General features: G+C 52.5%; 1 protein-coding gene across 5 annotated transcripts in view; it reads right to left on the bottom strand.

Annotated features, from left to right (window-relative positions):
• PKNOX2 (PBX/knotted 1 homeobox 2) overlaps window positions 1–17,040 on the bottom strand; it is a 250,170-nt gene extending 233,130 nt beyond the window's left edge. For 4 of the 5 annotated variants that reach the window (XM_059183944.1, XM_059183972.1, XM_059183979.1 and 1 more), the window contains exon 1: window positions 16,949–17,040. The gene's annotated coding sequence lies outside the window, so the exon portion shown is untranslated. The remainder of the gene's footprint in view (window positions 1–16,948) is intronic. The other variant, XM_059183952.1, reaches the window with a different exon arrangement.
• Window positions 17,041–17,992: the final 952 nt, after the last annotated feature.

Genomic DNA, 17,992 nt, shown 5'->3' with positions numbered 1-17,992 from the left:
GTCCTGGGAAAACTGAGATGGTTGGTCATCTATAACGAAGCCTCCCTTAGGCTCTGTGGTTCCAAAGAAAGCAAATACATTTTCAGAATGCAAACGTAAGTGAGAGATATTATCAATGACTCCTACTCTCAATAGGAGAATAGCTTTAGGCCTGTCCTCCAACGCAGCCCCCAAAGGCCAGATTATACAGAGAAACCTCTCTTCTCTGTGTCCCAGCTCCAGACTAAGACCAAGAGAAGCCGGTCTGAGCTGAGCTGGGGCTTGAGGGGAGCAGACCGATGCAAAGAGGTACTTGGCAACTGAGGCCAACTGGGCTAGATTCTTTTGAGGCACTGACCCCATCAAATACTCACAACAACCCCCCAGTAGGGGATTACTGGCCCATTTTACAGATAGCCACAATTTTGAAGACCATTTAGAGGATCTTCTCAGAGGTCCCCCCAAAACATTTAAGAAGGCTGAATCCTTAGCGTTCTGCTCAGGAAGCTCCTTACCAGGAATCTAGGCAGAATCCCTATAATGCAGGCTCATGGGGAACTGTTTCCATGAGGAGGGAGGTCAGACTGGGCCAGGCTGTCCCCTCAGCCTTCACTGGGCAGCTGGTAGAGGGTCTCACTCATGTCTGTTATCTCCAAGTGTATGCATGCACCGAAAGAGAACAGGACTTGGCCCGTGACTACACCTTCACCAGGCACGAAGACAGAAGACAGGGCCAAGCCTCTCTCCAGCCATCCAAACACACCTCTTCTAAATCAGGCAGCACCTCCTTCAGGAAGCCATAGTCATCAAGGACTACTGCAGCCTGCCATGAAATTTCCTCCCCTGACCCCACTCCTACCTCTTCATGATGGGTCTTGCTTTCTTACCTTACGCTATTATTTAACTTGATGAATAAGAGGATGAGCACTGGGGGTGCCTGGGTGGCTCAGTGGGTTAAGCCTCTGCCTTCAGCTTAGGTTGTGATCCCAGGGTGCTGGGATCGAGCCCTGCATCGGGCTCTCAGTGGGGAGCCTGTTCTCTCTCTCTCTCTCTCTCTCTGCCTGCCTCTCCATCTACTTGTGATCTCTGTCTGTCAAATAAATAAATAAAATCTTAAAAAAAAAAAAAAAAAGAGGATGAGCACTGGTGAGAGGTGGCCTGGGTTCAAATCTTGGTCTGCCCATAAACTAACTGGGTAACTCGAAACAGGTGACTTAACCTCTCTGGGCCTCAGATTACTCAAGTGTGAAAGATGCAGGCATCCACCTCAAAGACTGTGAGAGTTAAATGAGTTATAAGGCATCAAGTGTTTAGAACAATGCCTGGTATATAGTCACTGCTCAATGAGTGTTTGCTATTATGGTTATTTTAATATTAATATTGATGCTAATAAGATATTGTCACCCTGACTGGACTGGACTAGAATTTTTGGAATGCAGGACGAGAAACTGACACTTCTTTGCACTATTCCCCATATTAGGCAGACTCCCACCAAGTAAGAGCTGTATAATCACTTCCTGTGGATTGAACTTCACAGAAAACTGACAGTTCCTTCATGTTACTTCCTAGAATTAGGGAGAGAAATGTGTCTGCCTGTCAGTGGCCAAAGACCACCTTTACCAACACCCCCAAGGATGGCCCCAAAGTGCCTCACAGTGAGATGAGTAGCAGCTCATCTTGGAAGGAGGCCCCCAGGAAGAGAATTCAAGGAAGCCAGAGCCCTCTGGACATGCCACCCCCTGAAAGTTGGGGACCCGAAGAGCAAACCCCTCCTCCCCCAGGAGCTATGTTATGCAGAAAAGCCAAAACCCTGTAGAAAGATCCTGGAGTGAATACCAGGGCCTCAGTTCCCATCCTAGTTCTATGCTATGTGGCCCTTCATAAGCCCCTTAACCTCTCTGAACTTCTGTTTCCTCAGAGGTTAAATGAGACAGTTGTTCAAAAACCAGTTCCTTCCAATTCTGACATCCCATGTTTCCATTTCAGAGTAAGGGAAAAAGCATTCTTGTATCAACCTACCAACTCATTTCACAAGCAATCATTTAGTCATTCCTTCCACGAACATTGACTGAGCTTTCATCATATGCAAGTGGACTTATAGATTATAGGAGTGGGAAAAAAGAGACAAAATCTGATCTATACTGGAGAAAAATAAAAGAAAGTGGGGAAGCCAAGGATAGGAGAAATGGAATTTCATTTTAATTGGGGTCCTCAGAAAGGACCTCCCTTGAGAGGATGACATTGGAGTGGAAACCTGGAGAAACCATGGGAGTAAGCCAGGCAGTTACGTGGGGAAAGAGTGCTCCAGACAGAGGAAGCAGCAAGTGCAAATGCCCTGAGGTAGCAGCATGCCTGACTTTTCCAGTCACCACAAGGAGGTCTGGGGTCAGTGTGGCTATGGGAGAGGGGTGAGGCACACAGCAACAGGAGTTGAGTCAGGGAGGTAGAGATTCAGCATGGTAAAGACTTCGGCTTTTATTCAATTGTGAAACCAAATCATTGAAGCTTTATCAGAAATGAATTTGACACTTCATTTATATGGTGAAAGCCAAGGACGTTGTCCATTTGTTCATTTTTACCTCCCTCCTCTCCACTGTGGACCTGTAATCTATTTATAATTTGACTTTTATTACTTTCATTTGAGGCAGAGAAACTGAGGCCTGAAGATAATCTGTTTCTCTCTCCAGGCCTATAGCCAGACTTGAGCCCAGTCTCCATTCCAGAATCTCGGATTGGTTTCTCCCACCTCTCCCCAAGCTGCAGCCTGATCCAGAGTCAGACTCCGTCCTCCTAGTCCCTCTCAAACCCTCCCAAAGTTCCACTTGCCATCTCTCAACCCCTCCTCTTCCTGGGGCCTTTATACTTACTGCTTCCCCTCCCCGGGGCACTCTTCCCTCATGCCTTTCTTCAGCGATGCCCCGCTGTCCCTGCCGGCCCCAGCTTAAACATCCCTCCTCACACAGACTCTTCCCTACTCTCTAAATAAACTCTTCCTGCTAAATGCTCTCAGGGTTTCATGGTCTTCCCCCTCAGAGCTCTTATTACACTTGTATTCTCATGTTTATTTGTATGATTTATTTATTTTTTATTAAGGCCTCTCTACTCCAACTGTAAACTCTATCAAGATCGAGGCTATTTCCGATTTTGCTCAGTTTTCTATTCTAGAACCAAAACAGTGCCTGGCACACATGTGAGGCATCCAGTTAATCTTGAAGAGTAACAGAATGTCCCGGGTCTGCTGTTTATTAAGCACCCTAGGGGCTGAAGTGGGGCAGGCTCAGGGCTCTTCAGAGGGCCCTGGGGTGTGGCTGGAGCCCTAAGCTGCGTGGGACGGGCCTGGGCTGGAAGAGGTAGGACCTGATGCCACGCAGGTTATCGCATTTCCTTATCCCGGCCACTGCTAGGCTGGAGGATTACTCTTCCATTGACGGCTAAGAGAACTGAAGTGCAGGGAGGAAGTGAGTGTCTGGAAGTGTGTCTGAGGTCACACCTCTTCTTTCCGATTCCAAGCTCTATGCTCTTTCTGCTCTGCCCCAAATGCCCTGAGTTGGGCAGTTTCGGATTCAGCTCTACTGCTGAATCTCTGTGTGACCCTAGGCAAGCGTCTGCCCCTCTCTGAGTTTCAGTTCTCCATATATAACATATCGAGGCTGGAATAGACCAACATCTTTTCCAGATCTGAGATCTCATGACTTAAGATTTTATGCTTCTAATTTCATAGAATTGAAACAGTGGGTACTTAAAGTACTTAGCTCAATGCCATGCACATAGCAGACACTTCATAAATGTTCATTTCTTCCCCCCAACTTCTTTCCTTTACCCGTGCCTCCAATTCCCTGTTTCATGGACTCTGCTTCACGGGCCTCCTTGAGATCACCTATGCGGTCCTGGTTCTTCCCAGAGACCCAGAGCACTGCCTCCCCTGCCTTCAGGGAAACCAAGCCAGCCTCTGATTTTGACATCTCCTCAGATGGCCATTCTAGCTGTGCTCCCCAGAGATGCCCATGGTCTTCCTGTGCCCCACTCCCTCCTGCTTCCTAAAAGGGCTACTTCGGTCTCCTCAATGTCTAGCACTGTGGAGGAGAGAGAAGGAAGTGACAGGAAAGGAACTCACACACACTGAGTACCTTCTAGATGCCAGGCACTAGACAAGGCTCTCTGCTGTATGGTCTCACCTAATCCCCTGCAAAGAGCCACTGTTCCCCCATTTCACAAAAGGGAAGAAACTGAGTCTCAAAGAGGTTAGGTAATTGCCCAAGATCATACATCCAGCAATTAGCAAAAGCTGGGCTGAAACTCTTACCTGTGTGACTCTGAAGGAAATCCTTTGCCAGCCCCAGGGGTGACTAAACCTCACCCAAGGAGCCACTCAGCACCATCAGCTGCACCCTTGAAAGCCTCTTTCCTTTTTGTATTTATGTAACTGGATTTATGGCCCTAGCAACTTAAGTCCATTCATCTCTCCGGCCACTTCCTCCTCCCTCTCCTCTCCACCCCCTTGTCCAAAGTACCAGACTGCAAAATTGTCACAAATTGTCCCCAGTGCTTCTGAAAGGATGACAGGCCTTTACCAATGCACCAAGGAAACAATATCAAGAAGTTGACTCCATCCCCTGTAAAGAAAGGGGGTCAGATCTTCCAGTAAGTACCAACTCCCCAGCTGGTGCTGAAAAAGAAGGATGAGACTTTCCTCCCCAGCTCACAGCTGCTATCCATGAGGACCTTCCAGAAATCAGACTCAGGTAAGCCATCCATGTGACCATCACCAGGTACCCCCGGATACTATTAAGGTCCTAGCCAGGGCTTAGCCAGGTCCTAGCCAGGAAGAATAGGGAAGGGATGCCTGTTGTTTTCTAAAGGCTTCTCCTGAAAGCTATGCCCTTAAGGAGCATGATGGTGGGTCGGGGGCTAGAGGGTGTGTGGGAATGGCATCCCCTCCGCTCTGTGACGCAGCCTGGATGGGAAACTCAGATGGGAGCAAAACTCCCCAGTGGGATTTTTCTGGTGCCCACTGTCTTCTTCTCACCTTGTTCTGCCCTTGCCAGGGACAGAAAATGAGCCCCCAGGGATGGAGGGCTTAGCTAACTCTTTGCTTAGAGAGGGCCTCATCTGAGAGATGATACACAAGGTCGCCCTCCGAGACCCCCAGCATAGGTTGCACTCCCTGTTTATGCTCTTGTGCCTTTCCAGACTTCTCTATGACTCATATCATGGTTTCAGTAATGGCCTACAGAACTCCAATGCCCCCCCAACCCTGCCACGGGCTGGTCTAGTTCACAGTCATATCCGCAGGACTCTGCAGGCTCTAGGCACATAGAAGGTGCTCGATAAAAATCTATCAGATGAAGACTGGTTTGGGCTGATGGGACCTGGCAGAGGCCAACCCCTACACCAGGCCCTAGACGGCCCCTGAGCTGGGTTGGATGGGGAAGCACAAGTGAGAACAAAGACACACAGTAGGCATGGAATTCAGGTTCGGCAACTCTCTGCCAGACTCTGGAAACCACCAAGAGGGAACGGTTCATGCCCTGGCCATGGGTAGCATGGCAGGCCATCCTGCCCACTTTTGATTACTTAAAACACGGCTGTCATCACTCTATGAGTAGGTCTGAGAGGAGGTGTGTATCGGCGTGAATGCTTCGCTCTAAACTAATAAGAAACATAGAATCTTTGCCAACCAATTTTCTCCCCCACATATTACATGTGAGGCACTGTGTGGGCGCTTTCATTTATGTTTATGAAACAGGCACAACACATCCACATACATTAACTCATTTGGTCCTTTCCACAGCCCTGACAGGATGCATTATCACCACCACTTAGCTGATGAGGAAAGTGGGGCCAGCTTTTAAGGTCACACAGTAAACATGATTGAGTCAAGGCTCAAACCCAGCCTTTGGCTTGTTCCACACTGTCCTGCCTCAGACACCCTTCCTGCCACACCACAAGCGCACTACCCATGACCTACCCGGCCGGGCCCAGCCCTAGATCTCACACTGAACTACACATGCACTGGAGCAGGGCCTGTGCGGGTAGGAGGGAGATGGAGAACGTAAGCGGCCTGGAATCCAGAAACTACTCCGGAAACATGCAACTCCCTAGAGCAGACAGCACGCTGGGCTAGGAAGATTCCCCATCCAGAGTGACACTGAGCCAGCTCTGTGACCCTGAGCAGAGTCTCTCTCTTAACCTGCCCTGAGGCTTGCTTTCTTTCTTAGGTCCATGGTGATGACTAGATCAAAAGGTGAGAGCTCCCAGCACATGGTGAAGGAACCCCCAGTCTGTGGCTTTGCACAGCTACCCCAAAATCATGGGATTCAGGAAAAATTCTTCTTCCATGATCTACAAGCTAGCTGTGGCAACCCATCTCCCTCCTCTACAGAAGAGTCCGGTTCTGCCATGCTCAGGCAGGGACGTCCACACCACGATTCTGTGCAAAAGAATGCCAAGGAAGTTCCCTTCCTCCTTGCCAGCAGCTAATGGTACTCCCCAGAGTACAGCCTGGGAACGAAGTTCTTCCATCTCCCCTTCCAGAGCCAATGGAGATGGCTTTGAAAAGTATTCCAGGAGACCAGATGTCCAGCTGGAAAGCGGCCTTCCTAGCAATTTGGAAGTCAGCAGGAGGTAGCCGTTCCCCCATCTCATTGTCACTAAGAGGCTCTAATGTATTGGGGTGCCTTACCAACGAGAGCTGTGCCAGTGTAAGGAACAAGTCACTTTCCCTGGGAACAGTCTCCAGGGATGGCTGGGGGAATCCCATCCAGCTCCTTGGCTTTCCTCCAGATCAAACACAAGTGAGGAGTGCCCCAGGGGACTACTGCCCCACTGTGAGTCTGGCTCTCTGCTCCCAGAGCTGGGAGAGGGCATGGTGGGAGAGGGACTCTCCACATGGCAGCAGGGCAAGACCGCCACCTAAACACAGGCCATGGGAGAGCAGCACACTTGAGCTTCCATATTACTGGGCTCTCCTGCTTGATTTCTCTCCCTGTGGTCTCCCTGTAGACTAAAGATCTCAGAAGGCCTGCCTGCAGGAGCTCTTCCAGTCTCCACAACCAAACTGGTGAGGCCCAACAGCTGTTCCATCTACTCCTTTCCATTCCCCTCACCCAGAGTTAGACAGGTCCTACCAATAATGGGCTAAATGTCCCTTGGTGTCCCACTACCTTCTCCAGACACATGATGCCCAGGGGTCTGGACCACTCATTTTAGCATTTAGAGCCCATAGGGTCATAAATTAGATCCAGAAGGGGCTTTAAAAACCATCTCGTGTAACTTCCTCATTGTATAAAATGAGAGGCTAAGAACCAAAGATATTAAGAGACATGTCAAAGGTCACATAGCTTATCTCCAGCCTGACATGAATCTGTCTGGGCTCTGCAGTACGATCGTATAACTCCTGGAGAAAAAGGCCTGGATTCCAATGCAGCAAGCTACCGGGCATTCATTAAACAGTGGGCTCAGCTCATGCTTGCTGATGGACAGATGAATCACCAGGGAGGGCTCAGCAGTGAGAACAAGCACCTGTCACCACGGGGCCCTGCACATACCCAGGAGCCTCTCTGGGCCTCTCTGGGCCTCTGGCCTGGAACTGGAACCACAATCCACACTGAGTTTGGCCTCACCTGAGAAAGGGCAAGAACAATCCCGTACTCCCAAGGCTTAACATAGACCTGGGTACAGAGTATCACTCAGTGACAATGGGCTGTCAGAGCGAAAACAGATGAACCTCTGGGGGTGGGGCTCCCTCCCCCCGCTTCTACCACAGACCCACACTGCTACCCCTGATTCCACACGTAAACAGAGTTAGCAAGCCCTACGACCAATGAGCTCAATGTCCCTTAGTGTCTGTCAGGATTGCAAGTCAGAGGACCACAGTGTGAGCCTCCATTCTTATCACCCCTGGAGGCTTACAACTTGGGCTGCCTTGCACTCTGACACCCGTACCCACTGCCATCACTATACCCCCAACCTCTAAATCTACCCCCTCCCCCTGTGCTGGCCAGCCCAGCCCTGCCTGTAAGTGAAGGCTTGTAGAAGTAAAAATACAGATCATCATCTAGGTGTTGGTTTCCATAACAGCTGGTAGCTCTTCCCAGAGTTGGCCAAACAAAGATACGGGTAACAAAGACGATGGGTTCTGCTGGTTCCTTTAAAGAGATTCTCAGGAGAGGAATAAGTGGAGCTTGGGCCCAAGCAGCTCTCAGAACTCCAAGGTGCTTGCTTTGTCTCCAAGAGCCTAAAGAATGGAGCCCTGTTGTAAAAGTTAGACCTGGGCCACCCTATTTAATGTGAAGGTGGAGATATCCACAGTCCCTTCCTGGACCCCACCCCCATAGCCACTCTCTCAGCCCCAGCTCCTCTCACTGTCAAATGATATAAAAATGTCCATTCCAGCTGCTTCTTGAGGTTGAGAGGATTAAATGAGAGTGTGTCCGGGGAAGGGCTTTATTAGGAAAGAAAATTAATGTGTGCCATGAGCTTACCATGTGCCTAGCACTTTCAGATACTCTGTTCCAGAGTTTTCATAGCACTCCTATGTGCTTTGTATTATTATGTTCCTAACCATATCTCCAAGAAAACAGAGGCTCAGAGAGCTTAAGTGAGGTTCCAAAGACACAAAGCTTAGCAGTAGTAGAACCAGGGTGAGAACCCAGAATATGACTCCAAAGCTTGTGTTTCTTCTCCCAACACCACACTATCTTGACAAAAGAAGTGTTACTCTTGATGAAGAGGCCAGTGAGTCTTCAGACAGAAAGTCTGCCCTCATGCCCACTGCTATTGCTAGGACCCATTCATTTGCCCAGGAAAGCCATCAGGCAAGTCAAAGCCAATACCCTCTGCTGTCTTGAGACCCAACAACACAAGGGCAATTCGGGGCCCAAGCCCTCCCAGTGTGTGCCTTTGCTGCCGGGTGGTGGCTTGGTGGTTTCAATGACTGCGTAATCACAAAGCAATCGGGTTGGGAGGAAACAGAGATTCATGGAACTTTGGGCTGAAGGGGACCTGTGAGAACGAAGTCAAGTTCCTCATTGGATAAGTGAGGAAACTGACACCCAGAGGTCAGTCACTTGTTGAAAGTCACACAGCCAGGTAGGGGCCAGGTCTAGAGCAGAATCCACCATGCTCCAACTCCCAAGTTCAAATTGTTATTCTCACCACCATCCCAACCACTCTGATGTGGGTCAGCTTCACAGACCCTGAGAGACCCAGGTATGGACTTAAAATCTCTACTCACTTAGCTTAGGAAAAGCAGGGATGGTGGGCAAGAGAGTTCTGTTGTAGTCAGGAATGGAATTAGTCAGTTTGCTTCATGCAGAGTCATTAACCTAAGTTCTACGCATTGAGAAGCCAACGGGAAAAATCCCTCAGTCACCAACCCAGGGAAGCCTAGATGGTATCCAGGAGGTAGTGGTGGCCCACTTGACTCCCTGATGTGCCTAGGGAGGAGCTGAACTTCTAACTCTAGTTCAGGTTGGCCCCCAGCAATCCCTATGAGCCCTGGGACCTGCAGGGTCTCGAGTTCCACCCTCCCCCTCCAGCCCTGCCTCGCCAGAGCTCACCCCCACCCTTGCACTGACCCTATTGAGAGCTCTCCTCCACGCACTCAGCAGCACCCTATCCCACTTGTGCTTCCTTTGCTCCAACAGCTGATTTGTGCCCATTTTCGCGGCGCCACCATGCATCCGTGTGTCACCCCTTGGGTGTTTCTAGGTTGAGTGTGTCCACCCGCAAACTGCCCATTGCCTGAGGACAGAGTCTGTATGTCTACTTCCACCTTGGCCCTGGCGGGGGTCAGCATGCAGCGGGCAGCGCCAGGCCACAGTGTGACTGGCTGTCCAACAGCTGTTGATGGTGCCAGGGACCCGTGAAAGGCCCCAGGCCACGCACCCAGGGAAGTTGGGTAAGCCACCGACTGGATCCCCTGCCCAAAATAACATGGGGAGGGAGAGGAGCCTGATTGAGTCTCAGCTGTATGAGAGACACTTTACAAATGCTCTCTCCGCAATTCTTTGAGCTTTATACTTTTATTTCTCCCTTTACGGGTGGAAAAGCTAGATCACAAATGTTAAGTAACATGTCTAAATTCTTTCACTTAGAAACTAAGAGAGCTAGGTTCTCAGGACAGTTTTATCTGAGGCTAAGCCCATACTTGCCACTCTTTCCACAGCCGGCAAGCTCCTGGAAGACAGGGACATTGTGGCTACATGCTTTTGTCCTGTTTGGTGTTGTGGCTTGTAGTCTCAATGTCTAGAACTGTACCAGGCTTACATACAGGAGACTTGCTATAACTATTTGCTGGACCAAGGAACAAAGGAATGAATGAAGACCATGCTGTCTCTCCCCGGCAGGACAGGAAAAGGACTTGTGAAGTCAGGTTCCTAGGCTTTATTTCCAGGAAACTTGGGCAACGATTTGTTCCTTCTCTCCAACCAGAAAAGTACCCAAAGAACCCAAAGTTCCTTCAAAGGCCATGTGGAGAATGGGTGGGTTTATTAGGCCTAGGATAGGACTGGGAGGGAGAGTATGAGCTAAACACAAAAGACCAGATCTTAATGAAGTGGGGGAATTTAAAAGTGTTCTCGGTGCTCTGTGACCCACTGATTCTGAGGCCGCTCGGGCGGATCTGACCTCTGCCAACCCTGGGGGTTCCCTCATCCCCCACTGGATTACCCCCACTGCCTTGCCTGAGCTGTACTGAAATTGGCCACATTCCTATTAAGCGGAGAAACTAGCAGTACCACCACCCACTCCAGCCCCATCCGAACCCTCAAAAGATCCTGCTCCGGGCCCCAGGGCCAGCTGCTTTTCTCCACATTCCAGCCAAAAATAATATGAGAACGAAGCTGTTTGGTGGAGACTTAATCTAATCTTCATTGCTTCAGTTTTAAAATATCCTGCCTGGTTTAGGGTTTCTTATTACACACAGGGATGTGTTTTTAGTGAGATAGGTCTTAGCAGAAACGGCCTTCTTGTAATTAGAAACCCAGTCAGGCAGGGCCTGCGGTGAGGCATCCAAGCCAAACAGCAGATCCCCCTGAAGACAGCACGTTTGCAGCAGCAGCTCTTCCTGAGCTGCCCGAGGGCTTGCTCCTCCCTTACTCCTGGGGGTTCTGGAAGGAGCGAAAGCTCCAGCTCTGGGAGAAGGACTGTGCCTTGGATAACAGCAAAACTGTTCTGGAAGGAGTAAAAGCTCCAGCTCTGGGAGAAGGACTGTACCTTGGATAACAGCAAAACTGTTGCTCCCTCTACCTCCACCCTGCTCTCACCCCCAATCAGAACGGAGAAGACGATGTTGCTCAAGACCGCTGGAGGAGGATGTGTGGAGGAAAAAATTGCCCCAAGACGTCCCCACGGACGAGGGAGAATTAAAGGCAGGCATTCCACTGGAGCCACGTCTCCAGTATCAAGGCTAGCATTGAAATATCAGGCATGAGAAGCAGAAGAGACTCAAAGTACGGATACACTTTTGTGTAAGTGCTGGGTGTAACTTCTTGGGCTTTCTGGCCCAGAATCTGCTTTGATCTGCCAGCATGGAGACTGCTAAGTGAGGTTCAAGCTGCGGCTAGCTCCGGACCGGGCGCCCATCCCCCCAGCTTGACCAGATGTCACACACCAGTCCAAGCTCAGGCCTCTTCTTTCCGCTGGCACAAAGGGAAGGGGCTGGATGTCCAATAAGTCAGATTCTGTGTTTTATCGGATGCTTGGAAGCTCTTCCAGGTAGCACCACCGGGGAGAAGCCCCGCTCGTTCCCCCAACTTAACTGCCCCTCCTGATGAAGTGCAGGTGGGCTTGGGGATCGCAGTGGGATTTTCAAATTCTAGGATGTAAAGAAAAGCGGGCAATTGGCCCTTTCGCCCTCAGTCTCAGAACTCCTGAGAGTTTCGGGGGGGAAAGGCTCTGGATCAGGCAGGGAAGGAAAACACAGGGAAGAATGTGACTGCTGCTCAGAAGCCTCTCTTCGTTTCCTTTATTATTTAGAGCACACCCACGGTGGGAGTCAGGGAGTCATTCGAGATTCGCCCCTCCTGGCCTAACAAGGGATTCCTGTGATACATTCCACTTTACAGATGAAGAAACCGAGATCCAGAAGCTAGGGGACCCGCAGGAGTCATGCAGCCAGACAGTAACAAAGCAGAAAACCGCCACCCCCCCCCCCCCCATTTTCGGCTTAAACACTAGCTCAGCATGCTGACCTGCCAACCTTGATTATCTCCTTCCTCCCTTTCCCACCAGGTATTAGATTTAATTAAATTAGCAGATCCCCATCGTAACAAGCCTGGCCATGCAGCCTGGCCAGAACCCAGCCAGGGCAGCTACTCCCTCTGAATTCTGCTTCTCAATATAATTCAATCTTCAAGAAGTCACAGATCGCATGTGAAGTGTTTTTATACAAAGCATGGTGTGTTGGCTAGAACCAAGGCTGCCGGTGGCTCACGATGATTTCATTTTCCATATAACTTCCTCTGCTTTTCCTCCGTGGCATCGCTCCGCCCTCTCCACACTCCGATCTGCATCTTGTGTGATCCAGACACTTGGCTCCGCGTGCAATTGCATCACACGTTTATATATATCTTGCAGCATCGCAGTCCTTGTGCCACACAGCATCAGAAAAAGGAAAACTTATAACAGCATTTCTCACCTTCCCCGAACTAATTTAGAAAATGTGCTTTAAATTAAATAAATCAGGAACAAAAGTCTGAAATTGGAGATAGAATTTCGGGGGGGGGGCACTATTAGCAAGGAAATCTTGCAACATGTTGGAATCCTATAAATTTTATAGGTTGTTTCTTTAATAAAAACAAATTCAATTGCTAACAACACAGTATTATTAAGCCGCTAACGTTTAAAAATCTAATTTGGCCTGCTCTGCGGCTGTTTATGTTGCATTCACCCAGGGTAAGGAAGTCAGGTTGATGGGTTTGGTTTGGTTTCTAAACCAGGCTAATGGAGCCCCCTTTAAAACCCAGCCTTTTGCTTTCTAGGCATGCCTTGGTCCCTAATGAGTTACAGTCCCAGGTTGAAGATGGACATGGCAGACAGAAATTTAACACACACTCTGGTGCACCCATAAACATCAAGGCCAAGGGAGAGGAGGTATGTTTCCAGTTAAGTTAAAACTCCATGAATTCAGGATTCTCCACTCACAAGACAGTAATTCTCCTTATTTCATCACTAACTTACTTCAAATGTGTTTATACAATTTATTGCTACTGAACTTCCAGGCAACTGGTGTAGAGTTAATGAAACCCAGCTTGGAGAAGCTTTGAGCTTTGAACAACTAACCACAGTTTAAATGGTTATGACATGCGGTCAAAGCCACAGCCCAGCCCCACTGCAGTTTCTGTGTTAGGACCTAGTCAAAAACCTTGTCCTCTCACCTTTTGTGCCAAAGAGATTGAAAAGGGGAAAAGCGCTGAAAAATAGCCTTCCATGTTTCTTCTCAAGGTTCCCAGCCTTTCTCCCTGACATTTTAACACATCTGTCTTACTAAATGCAAGGCAAAGCCCCTCCCCCTAGCCACAAGTAAATATTTTAGTTGCAGCTTGAATTGGCAGCCATTTGAAATCCTGAAATCCAGTTGGAGTTTAATTGAACAGGGTCAGGCCTACATAAAGTGATGCTGAGACAGGGTGTAAGGGGCACTTAAAGTCAGACTCAGTGGAAGTCCAAAAGGCAGTATCAGACGGCACAGGTGACCCTGGACTGGGAAAGAAGTAAACTCCTCTTTCTGAATTACTTGGACATTGATTTTTTATTACTCCTCATTGTCACATGGCGTCCTCCCCCAAGCTCTGTCCATGTGGGAACTCCAGGAGCCTACTTCTTTTTAAACAGACCCATTTTGGAAGAGTAAAGGGGAGGTACTGGCCTTGCCACCGCAGCACATAAAAGCCCCTTTTGAAAGCAGCACTTTCATTAACTTAAAGCAATCTACAGACTTAAAAGCATGGCGCAGTAAACTCCCAGAAAGGATCATAAAACAGCCAGTCTCAAGTTGGGTACCCTTCAGTGCAATTTGCACGAGGCCTTTTACTGTGAGCAGTGGCTGGGCCCATCTCCCTCCAGTAACCCCCTGCCCCTTATTCTGAGCAGCTTCTCTTTCTCTGGGCTTTCATGCCTTTCGCGCTCACAAAGGGGAGGCGGTGACTGGGGAGTCTCCGTGGGGTCATGGCTCCCTCCCGCCCTCCGGCTCCCGGCAGGAGAGCTCACGAATGCCGAGCCTGCAAAAAAACAGCCTTGGAGCTCCACCGCCCGCCGGGCAGTAGCGAGGGCCTGGGCCCCGGCGGCCACTCGTTGATCTAGCGTCTTCTGAGTCCCGGAAGCGCCGACTGGCTGCCTGAGCGAGGGGTGCGAGGGGCGCGGAAGGCTGGGACCATGCGCTCACGATTGCAAAAAGGAAATTTCAAATCTTCCTCTCGTACAGACCCTTACACACTTCGCTTCCCTAGTTGGCCAGAGGGATAACCTCCCTCTCGGGTTGGGACTTCTCTCCCACCAGCCGAGCTAGGCCTGAGCCATGAGGATAGAGTGCGGTTGCGGGGTGCAGCTCCAGTGGGAGACCACGAGTCCAGGGACAGGAGGCGCCCTTCCCTCTCTCTAAGGCTGTGAGGCCTCTAGAAGGCCGTAATGACAGGGTAGGAGAGAGGGCTAGGGGCTAGGGCTTTGCGTAATATAGCGTGTGTTTGAACACCATCATTTCCTCAGCTTTGGGGAAGGGAGGGTCGCCTAGATCTGCCTCAAATGTGAAGCTTTTGGCTTCCACCAGTTGGAGAGCACTCGAAATCCGAAAAGTCAACACGCTAGAGAAGTCCCGAGACAAGTGGGGGTGAGGGCAGAAGACCCAGAGCGCCCCCGTCTCCCAGGCTGAGCACCCAGGCCGCCTGGCTTATGGGCTCCCGGCCGCGCCGCGGGCGAAGGAAGCACAGGCAGCGCCTGCGGATCTAGAGCCGGCGGCTCCGACCAGGACCCTGGAGTTCGAGCCCGCCTTGCCCTCGGCCGCAGCCGGGACTCCCCGGGCGCGATGCGGCACCGCGCAGCTAGCGCCCCCTGAGCAGGCCTCGGTCCCTGTGGGCCACCCGTATCCGCCCGCCGCGCTGTGCCCGAAGCCCCCCAAGTGGCTTTCAGAGCCCGCAGAACCACCAAGGTCGGTCCTCGGATCCACTCCGAGTCCTGCGAGGCTGCCCTGTCGCTTCACCCAGACGTCTCTTCGATTTGTCCGCTTCCTGGAATCTTTCTCCTAGCACCGGGTCCAGCGCGCCTCAAGTCCTCTGCTCCAGATCCACTTTCGGGGAGAAGCAGCAGAAATTCGGGGCTTGCCTGCCATGGCTCGGATCAACTATTTTCATCGCCTGCCTAGATGTTTTTCCGCCCACGGAGCATGGGGAACCGCTCACGCGACCCTCCCCAAATTTAAATAACCTCAATCCCAATAAAAAGCCGCGATCCCGTGGCAAAATACTAAAAACACCACCCGTTCCGCCGAGTCCAGCCTCAGAGGTAACCCCAGGCCTCCAGCTCCTATCTCCTGCCCCCTGCTCTGGCCAGGGGTGTAGATCCGATCCCTAAGCTACTCAGCAGCCCTTCAGTCCCGCTTCTGAAAACAGCCTGAATCCTACAACCCAAACTCGAGCGTGTCCCTAAAGCCCAGCCCTAATTCAGGGCTGCTGCACCACCACCAGCCAACCCCCCCACCCCGCCCCACTGCCATTCCTAGCCCGTGTCCCCACCGCTCAAGAACCCTGGGCTCTCTCGCCCAGAGCCCCCGGAAAAAACCTCCCGCTTCGCTCGTTTCTTCCTCGGGTTTGGGAGTCAGGAGAGTCCCGCTCGCCCAACCCGAAAGAAACGCAAACTTTGCGCGGCAGACTCGGGACTCTGCCCCATCCCCCCCAGCTCACGGCTCTTGGGAGCTTTCCGTCCCCCCTTTTACGAACTCGTGTCCTTGTTCTCGGGCCAGGAGGGCTCCCGATTCCCAAACCTCGCCTTGGGCCCCTACGCCTCCCCGACCTCGCCAAAGACTCCCAACAATCCGCGGAAAGCCAGTTACCCTACAAATCGCTTCTCCCGGGGCGAGGGTCTCTGAGCGTGGCCCATGGGAGCCCGGTTGCCCTAACTCAGAGCTTGAGTTCCGCTGTCCCCACCGATCCGCCTGCAAAATCCCACTCGCCCTGGCTCCCCAGGCCGGGCGGGACGCGGCCGCGGCTCCTCCGCTCGGGTCACCCGGACTGAGGCTGGGGCTGCCCCTGCTCGCAGCCGCCCATAAGGCAGCTCCAGGCCAGTGGCGCCGAGCAAGCGCCCGCCCAAAGGGCGCCCGAAGCCGGGAGCAGGCGAACGTAGAGCCGGCCCGCGGTTCCCCGCCTCGCCCGCGGAGCGCCCAGCCCCGAGCCTTCTGCAGCCGGGCTCCGGCCCGCGCGCCCGTCCCTACTCTCGGGCCCCCCGGCTCTAGCGGCGCACCGCTCCCCGCCAGCCCGCTACGGTGTCTCGGGCCCGCGGCCGTCCGAGTACGCAACCCCGCTCCTCACACCCGCGGACAATGCGCGTTCGGCCACGGGCCCGAGCGGGGCGAGGCGGCGGCGGCGGCGGCGGCGGCTGGGCTGCGCGCGGGCCGGGCCGGGGCTCGGGCGGGCCGCGCGGCTCCGGCCGCCTCCTTCCCCGGCCTCGGCGCCACTCGCGCTGCTTCGCTCCGCGCTCTCCCGGCGCTTCCCCAGCCTCTCTCTGCACGCTCCCGCCGTCCCTCTCTGCTCCCTGCCTCCCTCCTCCCTGCTGCCTCCCTCTCTCTCCTCCCTGCTGCCTCCCTCTCTCCCTCTCTCCTCCTTGCCCTGTCGCAATGAATAATACTCTGGCTTGGGGACTGGAATAAAACACACGCGCTCTGAGGCAGCCGCCCGCAGCAGCAGCAGCCGCCGCCGCCGCCGCCGCGCCGCCGCCGCCTGCAAAAGCGTCTCTGACATGGAAATGAATGACAGCTTACCTGATGCCAATCTTCATCAGACTGACACCGGCGTGACAACACAGCCTATACTTCCCAGCACTGCTCGGGACGTCAGCGGCACAGGGACCCGCCCCCCGGAGCCCCCCCCCCCCACACCTCCCCTCGCCCCACTCCCCCTCTCTCCCCACCCCCCTCGCCCCCACCCACTCCCGGCCCGGCGCTTCCAAGTCGGAGCCGCAGCTGGAGTGTCTCCCTCTACTGGAGGCTTTTCTGAGACGTCGGCGCGGGCCCGCTCCTGCTGGCGGGAGGCAGAACCGCGCTGGAGAGGAAGCCGCGGACGGCGAGCCCGCCGCGGACCGCGGGACGCGGAGGACCCCCTCGGAACGGGGGACATCCACACCACCCCCACGCCACGTCCTCTCTGTACACCACCGAGGCCGACCGGCACCACCTCCTGGGCTCGGGGGATGGCGAGGAGGGGAAATTCCGTGCACCCCGAGAGAGCTCCCCCGAAATCATGAAACTTAAAGCTGGCGAGGAATCCTTCCCTCCACCACCACTCCTTCTCCCCCCCACCCCCACCCCATTCCTGCCTGATGGCCTCATTTTTATGATTGCATTTGAATAATTCTCATTACCCTGGCCCCAGAAAAGGTGCTCAGATGACACTCTGGTTAGTTATTCCTATTCTCAAGAGCTTTTTCTGCTGTGGGCTTCCTGGGGCGTTTGGCTCACCGAGGGGGAGACTGTAATGGGGTGGGGCAGCAGGAGAGATAAAAGGGTGTAGAGGCTTTGTCAGTAAATCACCTCTTTGCAAATGCCTGGCAAGCCTAATTCTAAGCCACTGCTATTTTCATTTTAAAAACTCCCAGAGTTCTGGGGGTCGGGTGGTGTAATATAAAGGGAAGGACCAGCAGGGCTGTTTCAGCCTGGGCCTGCTAGGGTGGCTTCCTTCTACTTCAGGGAGGAAATTCACACGGGTGCCCTCTAAGAAGACCAGTGCAAGCTTGCATGGTCATACATGTGCTTTCTTTCATCCCGAAAATATTACAGTCCTACTAAGTGCCAGGCATAGGCACCCAG

This window comes from Mustela lutreola, chromosome 1, assembly GCF_030435805.1.
Source record: "Mustela lutreola isolate mMusLut2 chromosome 1, mMusLut2.pri, whole genome shotgun sequence".
NCBI lineage: Eukaryota > Metazoa > Chordata > Mammalia > Carnivora > Mustelidae > Mustela > Mustela lutreola.
This window is presented reverse-complemented; position numbering and strand designations above follow the sequence as displayed.